This window comes from Lactuca serriola, chromosome 4, assembly GCF_051521515.1.
Source record: "Lactuca serriola cultivar US96UC23 chromosome 4, Lser_US96UC23_V15, whole genome shotgun sequence".
In the NCBI taxonomy this organism is placed as follows: Eukaryota; Viridiplantae; Streptophyta; class Magnoliopsida; order Asterales; family Asteraceae; genus Lactuca; species Lactuca serriola.
In genome coordinates, this window is record NC_136411.1 from 347,238,131 (window position 1) to 347,251,241 (window position 13,111).

Here is a 13,111-nt window from a genome sequence, read left to right on the forward strand (position 1 = left end):
AGTTCTACATTGAGAAGTGTGCACTTCACGTCCATTTGATATACTTCAAAATTCTTGTGTGCAGCATAAGCAAGAAAGATTCGAATCGATTCTAATCTTGCAACTGGAGCGAAGGACTCTTCATAATCGATGCCTTCTTCTTGACAGTAGCCTTTCACAACCAACTGATCCTTATTGCGAATCACGTTTCCTTCCTTGTCCTTTTTATTCCTGAAAACCCACTTGAGACCGACAACCGAAGCATCCTTTGGAGTTGGAATGAGTCACCAAACTTTGTTTCTCTCAAACTCGTTCAGCTCATCTTGCATGGATTGAACCCAATCGTAATGATCAAGAGGTTTATTCACCGTCCTCGGTTCAACTTTGGAGACGAAGGAGTTGAACATGCAAAATTCTACTCGAAAGAATATTGCAGCTTGTTTCGCTTTCAGCTGTGATCGAGTTAAGACCTTTTCAGATGTTTCTCCAATAATTTGACTTTTAGGATGATCTTTGGTCCATTTGATGAAAGGAGGGTAATTTGGATCACAAGAGGGATCCAGTTCTGCATTTATTTCTTCTTCAATTTCTGATAGAGTATCATCATCATTAGTATTTGTATTCTCCCCCTCGAATGATGATATGAGTTCAATATCTGGATCAGAACACTCCCCTTCGTTTGGACTTTCGGTTGAACTTGATGATAATAATGATGGATTCTCCCCCTGGAAAGATGAATCTTGATTAGTTGGAGGAGACGAACCCTCCCCTGGATATAAGGACTATCACTGGCAGGTTTGCTTGAGTCAGGCTCTTCGGCTGCTTTCGGTTGTTCTTCTGCCATCTTCTTTGCAGCATCGTCAATGATTCGGTTCAGATTGTCGAGCTGGTTATCTTTAGCCGTGGATTCAGAATTAAAAGCACTCTCTGGTTCATCGAAAAGCAGCATGTATTGCTCGAAAAGATTTGAAATCGGCACCGTTACTTGACCGGACTTTGGAAAGATTTCTTGCATCGCACCTTCGGTTACCTTCAACTTCTTGACATAGTTGTCGTCGAAAGTGACATAGTATGTTTCATCAATCTTCTTTGAACATTTATTCAGAACACTATACGCCTTTGAGTTCAGGGAGTAGCCCAAAAAGATCCCTTCATCGGCCTTTGCATCAAACTTGTTTCGGTTCTCCCTTGAGTTGAAAATGAAGCATCTTGAACCGAACACGTGAAAGAACTTCACATTTGGCTTCCGGTTGTTCAAGATCTCATAAGGAGTGATTGAGAAGCGCTTGTTCAGATACGATCTATTCAACGTGTAGCAAGCAGTAGCAATAGCATCAGCCCAAAAATACAAAGGCAAGGAAGCGAAGTTCAGCGTAGTTCGGGCCGCTTCGCACAGAGAACGATTTCGCCTTTCAACAATTCCATTATGTTGTGGAGTATATAGAGCAGAAAAGTTGTGAGTTGTTCCCTGCTCTGCTAGAAAGTCTTCAAAATCCGTTTTCTTGAATTGCAAGCCATCGTCGCTTCTCACATTACGAAACACTTTTCGTAGTTAAACCTTTACTTTCTGTGTAAAGAGTTTGAGCTTGGGAGTGGCCTCTGATTTTTGCTTCAAGAAAAATACCCATGTGAAACGAGAGAAATCGTCTACAATAACAAGTATATACTTGTTTCCACCAATGCTTTCGATTAAGGAAGGTCCACATAGATTGATGTGTAGTAGCTCTAGTGGTTCTATCACCATTGTGTTGATTATAGAAGGATGACTTTTTCTATTTTGCTTTCTTATTTCACAAGCTGTACACAGATGTTCTTTGTGAAATTTGAGAACTGGAAGGCCTCGAACGTGATCTCCAAGCACCAACTTGTTGATATCTTTGAAATTGAGATGTGAGAGCGTACGATGCCATAACCAGCGTTCGTCTGAGTGTGCCTTCGTTAGCAGGCAGATAGTTGGTTTCCCTCGAATTGGATTGAAATTTAGAGGGAACATTTCTCCCTTTCTCTTCGACTTCAACAGAATATTATTTGACTTCTTTTCAACAATTTCTGAGCCTTCGTCGTCAAAGGAGACTTTCAATCCGGTACCAACCACCAGTTGTGAGACACTGATGAGGTTGTGCTGCAAACCTTTAATGTATGCTACCTTTCTTATCAAGAAATCATCATTTTTAATCATACTTTAGCCTTTGATTATTCCAAACGAATTATTTCCATATTTCACCGTTCCAGCATCCCTGAGGGACCGAAACTCTCTCAGTTCTTCCCTTCTTCCTGTCAATGGACGCGAGCAACCACTGTCAATGTACCATTCTTCGCCGAACTGCTCGTCACGAATAACCTGCAAAATATCAAGCAAATTTAGGATCCAAAGCTTCTTGGGTCCTTGTGAGCCTTTTTACAGGACATGGAATAGTAAGAGAAACATAAACTAGATAAGTTCGATTTATTAGTGTTGTTTCAACTTTTTTTTATGGTAAACACTTTGATTTTATTTTACTTGGATTCATTTGATTTAGAAGTTGGATTTGTGGTTTTAACGACTGCATACTTTTGGGTCTCTTTCGGGCGTCTTTCGTCCTCTGGAAAAAGCTTTCCTTTCCCTTTTGAATCTTTAGATGAATGAGAATTAGAATGAGAATGAGAATGAGAATGAGAAGAAAGAGGTTTAGAAGCAAGGTTAGACTATTGACTATCGCTTTTCCTTGGTTGAGAATGAAAACTGTCTTCCCTTCGGTTCTTCTAACAAGTGGACTTGGGACCGAACCTGTACTTTCGGTTGCTTGTATGTTGAGGAACGAAACTCCTCTTTCGGCTGGTTATATGTTGAGGACCGAAACTCCCCTTTCGGCTGTTGTTGCCGCGGGGACCGAAGTTGCCCTTTCGGTCTATTTTACTTTGGGGAGTGAACCCATTCGTTCGATTGTTTATCGCCTAATGACCGAAACGTTCCTTTCGGATGTTGTGACTTTGTGAATTGAATGCATGCCTTTGGTTGTTTTCATGACAGTAATTGAAATCCTTGTTTTGGTTGTTCTTGCAATGTAAGGGAGACTGATTTTGTGAAGTGGAATTGGCTCTTGTTTCTCCTTGTGACTTATTTGTTTTTTCATACCTAACGTAATGAGGATTCTGGTGTCGCCAAAAGTGTTTTCTTTCTGTGAGATTCTTATTGTATCTCAGGTTACGTTGGTGCTTTCGTTCTGCCACTTGTTTTGGATTTTTGTGAATGTTGGCCTTTTTCTTCGGTACTTGAGCATGACTTTCGCTCTTTAACGAACATGTCTCACTAGATGCCATGAATGGTTCACCTGAAGATATTTTGGTAGCGCTTGTGCTTTGCATATCATATCGTGTAGGTTCATTAAGTGGTTTTGCCACATACCTACTCTTTACTCTCCATGATGTTTTCTGAGATAGACCTTCTGTTTCATCGGCGTTATCTATCGGTGCTGACAAGAAAAACTCATCACACCCATCAACATTGTCTTCTTCTATAAATGCTGTTAGTTCGGCTGTTTGTTGCGGTGTGACTCCTTGAACTGTGTAAACTTGACTTGGAGTGGTTTGAACCTTTTGATATACAACAACTTTTGCTTTGAGGAATTTAGTCTTGTCTATTGATGAGCATGCGAACTCAACAGAGTTTTCAGAAATGAGATTTTTATTTGTTTCGGGTTCGCTCTTGACAAATTCAGAACAGTCCACCTCAACCTCTATAGATATTTTAGTCATGTTATCATCCTCATTAGGTTCAGATGCATTTTCAACATCAATTTTATTTTCTTAACTTAACTTGGCATTCAACGAGTCAAATTTTTGTACAGTTTCGGTTCTCAGTTTTAGTTTGTCGTTTTCATCTAACAGATTTTTGAGCATGTCCTTATGGTCTTTTGACTTTATGTAGGACTCTATTTACTCAAGACCAATTTTGTAGGCAGGAGATATTTCATCATAGGATACAACATTTTCACAGTTGTAAGCTTCGGCATCGACTTCATCCTCCTTTAACTCAAGGGAGGGCAAAATCATGCGATATATCTTCTTTCCTATTTCACAATTGAGATGTAACTGAGTGATATTAAAATATAGTCTTTTAGCAATCAAACAAAAAAAATTTCATTGTTTTAAAAGCTTAATATTGTCTCGTTGCAAATAGATAGACTCATCCCTAGACCTAATTAATTCCTTCTCCTTTTGCTCAATCCAGATTCTCCTCTCCTCACTATTCGACGATACCGTGCTAATTTGATTAGTCAGGTTAGAGTTTGTGACACGAGTTTGAGTAAGACTACTACTTAAATTAGAAAATTTAGGTTTTAATCCATTTAGTTCCTTTTCATAGTTTGTAATGGGTGTTTTCAGAGAAATGAGAATATTATGTACCTTCTTGATCAACTCATCACAATCTTTGATCTGTGCACTAATAGGTTTCGCAGCGAAACATCTGTCCTCTCGCTCCTTCTCATCATTCAGTCTACCATCTATTGTGTATCCTCGCATCTGTGACACACCATCCATCACCATCACACATCTTCCCTCAACATTTCTTCTTTCAACAGCAGAGCCTTGCCATGAGTGGGCTTTCTAAGTTCTTCGTCCTCTGAATCTGTGGACCATACCTAAACTCCACCAAACTCATCATCAACACTGGTACCCTGCAAAATTAAAGCATTCATGGTATTATTGTTAGTTGTTGATTTCTTTTTCTCGATCTCCTCTAATTTTCTCAGGAGGTTCGCTTCTTCATCATCTTCATCAACCCTTCTTGATGTCTTCTTCAGGATGTAATCTTTGGCAAAATGGTTCTTGCCTCCACAGTAATGGCAATCAAAACATGAGTCGCCACCAATCTTTGTCTCCTTCTTAGATTCTCCAGTCTTAGAAACCATCTTCGGTTCCTCCTTCACTTTTTCGAAACTATAACTTCCCTGCCAGTTTCGGTTCTTGTTGGCAGGGAACCTCCTTTTGATAAACTTTCTCGGATTGGAAACCATCAAAGCATATTCTTCACCAGTTAGATCATAGTTAGCAAGATCTAATTCTTCTTCTTCTTCAGCTGCACTTTTTCCCTTGGAAATTAGAGCTAACGAACCCAAGCTGGAAACCACATTCGTTTCCTTTGACACAACACTTTCATGAGACTTCAGAATTCCCACTATCTTCGCTAGAGAATAGGATATGAATTGTTCATGTGCCTTCACTGTACACACAACTGCCTTCCATTCGGGTCTAAGACCATTCATGAACGTAACCTTCTGCTCAATAACATTCCTTTCAATCCCATGCTTTATCATCTTACTAAGAAGATGACTGAACCGATCAAGCGCCTGAATAAGTTTCTCTTTCTGTTTGAAGTCACTAAATTCAGAAAGTAATAGAGAATGAATCGAATGCTCCAGATCTTCATCAGTAGAATATAATTCCTTTAGCCTATCTCATATCTCCTTCGTTGTAGCACATGAACTCACCAATCAAAATGTGTCTGAATTTAAACCAAACCTAATCATTCTTAGAGCTTTAATGTTGCACTGAAACTTCTCTTTCTCGTCTTGAGGAATGTCTTTCACATCATTCACGAGCTGATTGTACTCCTTTTGAGTTTTGACAAATTTTGAAGTTTTTGAGTGAGCAAACGGACCAACTATGATTGCTTCCAAAATGAAGTACCCATTATCTTCTAAACTAATTACATAATCTTCGATGTGGTGCGTCCAGACTTCATAATCCTGGGTATACAAGATTGGAATCCTTGTTGTCAATCCAATACTATTAGAGATATTGATCGGATTAGATTGTGAATCATCCATAGACATTGTGATAATGTTTGATCGATAACCTGCTGAAGTTCAGACATGTAATTTATTGTTAGCGCAAGATCAACAATTAATGAGATACGCCAATGAGGAATGACGGCTCAATTAATATCAATCAATGCGGAAAACCCTAATAACTTCTTTAATAGAAGAGATGTGTATGAATTACATAGCCTCCTGCTCTGATACCAATTTATGAGATATAATCTCTAGATTGTTTAGATCTTTTACTGGTAAATCAATGAAGAACAAACAACTAAATCGAACAAGACAATAAACACAAGATAGAATCAATATAATGTTGACGATTCAAATGTATTCACGCCTCAACAGAGCTCGATTAAGAACTTCCACTATAGTGGCGAGCTAGGGTTTACAATACTATGATCAGAATAATAAAAGAGTTACCTACTAAGGATGCATGCATGCACCTTAAATACTAAAACCCTAGAATAAAATAATAGACGGTTGGACAGGCCCAAACCGGTTACAAAACTGGGCTAACAAGAAACGAGCCCACGACGCAACATCCTAATCCCAACATATAGCAATAAGTCTCTAACGTTTAGACTTTATGCCATTCCTCACAATTCGAATTATGAAAAGGGATGTCGTAATCATAATCAAATCTGAGAATGAAAATATCACAACTGCTATCTCCTTAAAATCTACTTAGTGAAAGCGTTTCCTCACCATCATTTTTATGAATCGGAGAGAAACCTTATGACACATAGATTTTATGGTGTATGTGTTCCTATCCATGTGAGTTTGTCATAACCATAATCATAAGACAACATTAGTGACAAATCTAAACTCATATGGACTGAACTTGTTCAATCTTAATTTCTTGCCACTTGGCAGCTCAAAGGCCTACCATTTCTTCCAAGTAGTTATGAAAACAACTAAGAACTCATAGATATCACATGCATAGTCAACTTTAACTGGAATGGGCACAGAAACAAGAATTTGTCAACACGATAGGTTATAAACCTCAAGTCGTGTGCTAGTGACAAACAATAGGTTTTATTCTTGATTAGTTCTTGAAGCTTTTCCAAGATATTTAAGACTCCCACTGCCCTCTTGACATATAAGATTCTCTTTTTGTGAATCATTCCTTGATAAAACAAATATTCAAGAGTTAGTGTGGATTCTTATAAAGACAAACACTTCACACATCACAACACACCAATTTCAAATGTACAAGAGTGGACAACTTTTACTCTACATTTGATAAGTGTTTTAAACCTTTCTTAAGACTATGTTACTCAAGGTTACAATCTTGGAGTAGACTCTAAGACTTGTTTTGGGAGCAAAGTATGACTCATCTTCCGGATTTAACCATTTCAACAATTCGCGATTCCTCTTCTTAGCCATACAAATGCACTAAGATGTCTTTAGTGGATCAATTGTGATATTGTTTTTCCATAATCATTAAGATGATCATAAAACATGATACTAAAGTACTCTTCCATCCTTCCAGATTGGAGACACCTTTATCTTTCGGCCTAATTTGATTCTTCTCATTTGTTCTGCCATACATTGAACCTTTTCCAATATTTCAGAATTATACTTAAACTTGTAACCATAACCATGTTCACTAAACTTTAGTAAATCATGACGAATAGTCTTATCAATCCTTGTGGTGAATCCTGACCAGCATACACCCAGTGTACCCGATCCCCTAGTCCTTCACTTGACTCACATATACATGTGAATAAGGAATCAGTCTTAATTTACCAAAGATGAAAATTCTCATTCATCATACAATACAACTTGCATGATTCCAAGTTTCCGTCCAATCGAAACTTGATGATGAGAATCTTTCCTTATTTGGTAAATTTTGACACTACCACAAATGAAAGAATCAACTCCATATTGCTAACATAGAAACACGCAAACATCAATGTTGACTAATACCGTTGTAAGGAGATAAAAAATAAAAAACAAAATTTTATTTATTTATAAAATGCGGAAAAAACTTTTCCTTACAATGTAATTACAAATGAAAACTATGTTATTGCATGTTTCCTAGAAATCTATCATAACTCCTAAGCAGCAACTCAAAAATCCGATCTTCGAACCGTGTGATTGAAATCCATCTTCGCGATCAAATTCAGCATACTTTTCCTTTAAGCTTCCTTCCCTTTGCATGATCCTACAAAATATCAAAATGCAACCTTGTAACATCATGTATTAAGAATCAACAATTAGGAACTTAATAGAGTTGGGCATTAAACTTACCTGAAGCAGATTCAAACTTTTTGATTCTACCTATTTTCAGATCTTTCAGGTAGTCAGGGCAGCTTTGCAACCAATGCCCATTCTCTTGGCAATAAAAACATATAGACTCTTTGGGAATGGTACACGGGATAATCTCTGTTACAACTAGCCTTTTTGGCTAACAAAATTTCATCCTCAAGTAAGCTAGGACTATTGTGAGACTTGTGCTAACACACCTAAGTGCTCAATATGAGTTCCTAAGGAGCCGTATAGTGTTAGAATGCAAATCTCTCCAATAATAGTGAATCTCTCCCAAATCTCTCTAAGTATCTGAAATCTCTTTAAGTATAGTGAATCTCTCTTAAATCTCTCCAAGTATGTGAAATCTCTCCCAAATTTCTCCAAGTATGTGAAATATCTCCCAAATCTCTCTGAGTATGCGAAATCTCTCCAAGTATAGTGAATCTTTCCCACATCTCTCCAAGTATAGTGAATCTCTCCCAAATCTCTCCAAGTATGTGAAATCTCTCCCAAATCTCTCTATGTATGCGAAATCTCTCTAAGTATAGTGAATCTTTTCCAAATCTCTCCAAGTATAGTGAATCTCTCCCAATTCTCTCCAAGTATGTGAAATCTCTCCCAAATCTCTCTAAGTATGTGAAATTTCTCCAAGTATAGTGAGTCTGTCCCAAATCTCTCCAAGTATGTGAAATCTCTCCACGTATCTCAAATCTCTCTCAATTCTCCCGAAGTACCTTCTTCAGTCGAAAACAATTCAAAACCGGAAGAGGAAACCCCAAAATGGACCCTCTTGGTCCGGAACCTCTTGGTCCGAAACCCTCTTGGTCCGGAATGCTTCCTAAGGAACTAAGAGGACTCGCTACTTCGGAACCTCTAAGGTGACTCCGGATGGTGTAAGCTCCGCTTAAGGCGGACTTTGGAATTGCCTAGCTAGCCCTCGCATCCTCGGCCCGGACCGGCCAATTTCGCACCCGCCTCCGGAACTCGTTCAGCGCCTCCGGAACCTCCTTGCCAACCACTTCGGACCCTCGCAGGATGTACCTCCCCTCAGAAATTTGATCTACAGCTTCAGATTTCATCATTTGACTCCCGATTTCACCTTATGACTTCGGATTTTGGACCATTTCGTATCTCTTTATCATTTTAAGGTATTTTGAGGTCGGGAATCCCAGCAAACTCGTGTTTTTATTTAACTGAGACCCCTAAAACCCTTATTTTATGCTAAAATTAATTATTTTAAGCATATTTTTCATAAAAATAAATGTTTGGGATTTAGGAAAACCTTATCCTAAATCAAGAAAAGGACAAAGGTATTGACTTTGTGATTTGATGAAATTCCTCATTTCCAAAGCAAATCCCAGCTAAACACAAAAATACCCGTGGATATAAGTCTTGTACACCAGTCCTCCAAGCAAGTGTCATATCACTCATATCCCTCCACTTAGAATACGTGAACTCCTCTTCTTCCCCTTTCACACTTCTCATTTTCACCTCCAGCAAACTTCTAAGAGTGCTCTCAACTCCTTGAAGTTTCAAGTTCTTCTCTTCAAAGGAAATTCCCAAATTTTTTTGGTGAGTATTCTTATCCTCTTTGAACAACAATTCTTCACATTATTCTTAGATTTCATTATATTTACACAAAAATTCTTAGGATATTTTTAAGTTCAAAGAAACTCTCAAGTGTTGGAGCTTGGAAACTCCTCCTCAGCTCTACAAATCACTGAGCAAGTCAACTAAGGTGAGCTTCATACCCCACCTTTTTCAATGTTTTAATGTTTTTGGGGGAGAGTACAAGTCAAATCTTGCCTAAACTCTTAAATGATTGCTTATATACATATGTTGGTATGTGCGTGTGAAATATTATTAAATTAATATTTTTGTAATATACTCATGAATGTAGGATTTCTCAATTCATAAAGAACAGAGGATACTTTGTGCAAAAGAGCCTCCCAACTATAAGTCCCCAAAATGCTTGTGTATTAATCAGATCCGTTTGATGGTGCAGAATCCCAATCAAACGGATGATGTCAGATCAAATAGAAGAGAAGAAGAAAAAGAAGAAGAAGAATATGAATCTTGAATGTATTGATGATATGAATTAAGTTCCTTACACAAGATTCACACACACAAAATGCTCTCTTCTTCTCTCTTCTCAAGTTCATCAATATATTCCTCACACCCTAACACCTATATTTATACATAAGAAACATGTGCTTGGCGAACATGGGCCGTGAATGGGTTTACGGCTGGGCCGTAAACAAGTTTTATGGCCGTAAACACCTCCCTGGCCGTAAACCTGACTGTAAAATCATAAAATATTATAGAAAAACACAATTGCCCAGAAAAGCAAAGTTTAAACCATATTTTTTGACCCAACAATCTCCCCCTTGGTTTATAGCTTTCTTTTCTTAATTGACCCAACACGCTCCCTAAAAAGTAGCTGATTTTTCTTGTCAATCTTCATCGAGAGCTTAGCTTCAACATTTATCTTCAATTTCTACAGAGCATCAAGATGAACATATGAATCTTCAATGAATGACTTCATTTTGAGCACTTGTACTTTTCTTCAAGATTTAACTTTGAACGCACATTGGGTGAGGAGGCTTGATGTACTGATTCTTGAAAGATAGCGCTTTCAGCTTGAGAATATTCAGAGAGAACATCAGAGAGAACAAATCTTCTGGATCACTTTAGCAGGTACAACAATAGCAGCAGACTGATTGAGGAGGCTTCAATGCAATCTGTCACATAATCTTCAATTTCAGCATCACCTTGCTTCTGGGGTTGAAAGATTGAATGTGGACAGAATAATCTTCATTTCTTGCTCCTTCGAATGAGAATTCTTCGATGATCACGGATGAAGCCATGGCTCAGAAATCTTCAACACAAACTCCATGTGTTTCATCTTCACCTGAATTCACTTTTCAAGACAAAACAAAACTAAAAGAAAATTTAGCACACAAATTAAATCCAAAAAAATATTTTTGGATTTTTGATTTTCTTGACAAGAAATAAAACAGAATATAACACTATTTTTTTTATTTTGAATTGAATTTACTGATTTTTGTTTGATTTTGTTGTTGTTGTTGTTTTTTATTTTATTTATTTTAAATTCTCCCCCTAAATTTGTGCATAAAGGAAAACTATGAACAAATTTAACAGAAACAAAAATATTTGGGATCAAAGTTGTGAGACAGCCTGAACTTGTTTATTAGTACCTTCAATTTCATGAATAGATCTGGTCAATTGCCAGTATTGTGATCCACTTAAACACGAAGAGTATCGACAAACTTCTCTAAATAAACCATTTAGATGACGACGACCATGGGTATTGTTGTCTACTTAAATCAAGCAGCGAGATCTACAGGCAACCTCTTAAATAGTTCAATTTTAGTTGCACTAGAATGTGTTCCCCACTTCCCGATATACCCTTGTTTTCAAGAACTTCCTAAGGACTCCTTACTTTAGGTGAGTAAACAATTATTAAGGAGGAAGTCAGATTTAGAGATATATGCATATGTTGTGTCCCAGGTCGGATGTATTTCAATCACTCATAGGGGACAACATATGGCTAACTAGGATAGAGGGATTGAGAGGTAGAATGTTGCATATGTTGTGTCCCAGGTCGGATCTTCCGATCATGCAGAGGGGACAGCATATGGATAACAGACAGAAAGAATTTCATAGATAAAGAGGTGCGTAGAAATAGAGTTGCATATGTTACAGTCCAGGTCGGACCTCTTCCAATCACGCAGAGGAAGCAACATATGACTGATAGATAGAAAGCAAGAAAACAATTTCCTACAGACCTATTTTATCAGAATCCCCCAGTCGCCCTATCAGAAGAAAAATTAAGGACATAAGTCCGTATATCAAGGGAAAGTCGAACCATAGTTCTAGATGCATATTAATTTAGTGTATCCTGTAGGTTCTCGTGTTTATCTCACTGCTCAATCTACCCGAGCGCCGTATGGTCAGTCCAAACAATCATATCTTAATCCACACCGTCAAATCCTTCGTGACTACCATCACATTGAACACAGAGTCTAGACAGTTCAGATTCAGTCCTTTACGCATGTTTTAGACTGCCCATTATCACATTCTTGATATTACTTCCCAACTCATTACCTACTAACGAAAAACTATAAGAAAATGAAAAATCATCTTTGAAAAGAATCAGTTTAAGATAAACTCAGGAGTATAGAGAAGAAAACGCAAACCGTAATTCACCGATTGAATCTACATTCAGAAGGTCTGAGAACAGCACGCATAATCTCAGAACAGATCCGAAAATTCTTCATGTCATTAAGCACTAACCCGATGTGTGATCCCTTCCTTTCTTCCTTTCCCCCAAAGGACACATGCTCTCAAACAAAGTTCTGAATGTTGTACATTTGAGAGATGCCTTCTATCAAGTGCCTGGAACAACCACTATCAACAAATCGAAGCCTGATGATATGCCTCCACAGCTGCTCCGACACAGAGCAAGATCAGTTGGTCTTTAGAACCCGGTCCATTTTGAAACTGGGTTGACCTTTGTTATCAACACACGATACTCTCTCCCATGACATATCCTGCTTATCACGAATCAGAAGATGTAGAAATATTAGAATCATTAATTGATTTAGGAGATTGAACGTTTGGTACGCATTTGTAGTCGGGTTTAACCCATTTCTTGTTGGATCAGATGGGTGCCTCGTCACTTGCTTTTGATCTTGATGTCGGCCGTTGAGATGACTTTGACCTAACCGGTCTTTGTTTCACTGGAGCATCTCTTGGATTGGGCTTCTTGGCCGACATTTCCTTCTTGCCCTTGGGATTCGGATTCTTGGCCTTGTGGGTTTGATTCTTGGCCTTCTGCGCGTTCCAGTCACCATTGTCTGAACGTGACCTGGAAGGGTTTCGTTTGAAGTATCTCCCACTTGGCGCGTTTTGCCATCCTTGTGCGTAGTAAGGAACGTATGCGCGATTAGGACAATTTCTGGCAATGTGTCCAGGTGTTCCACAGTGAAAACAAGTCTTTATCTTCACTGTGAAGCTATTTCTTCCCGCCCCTGGTGGCGTATCTTTGCCTT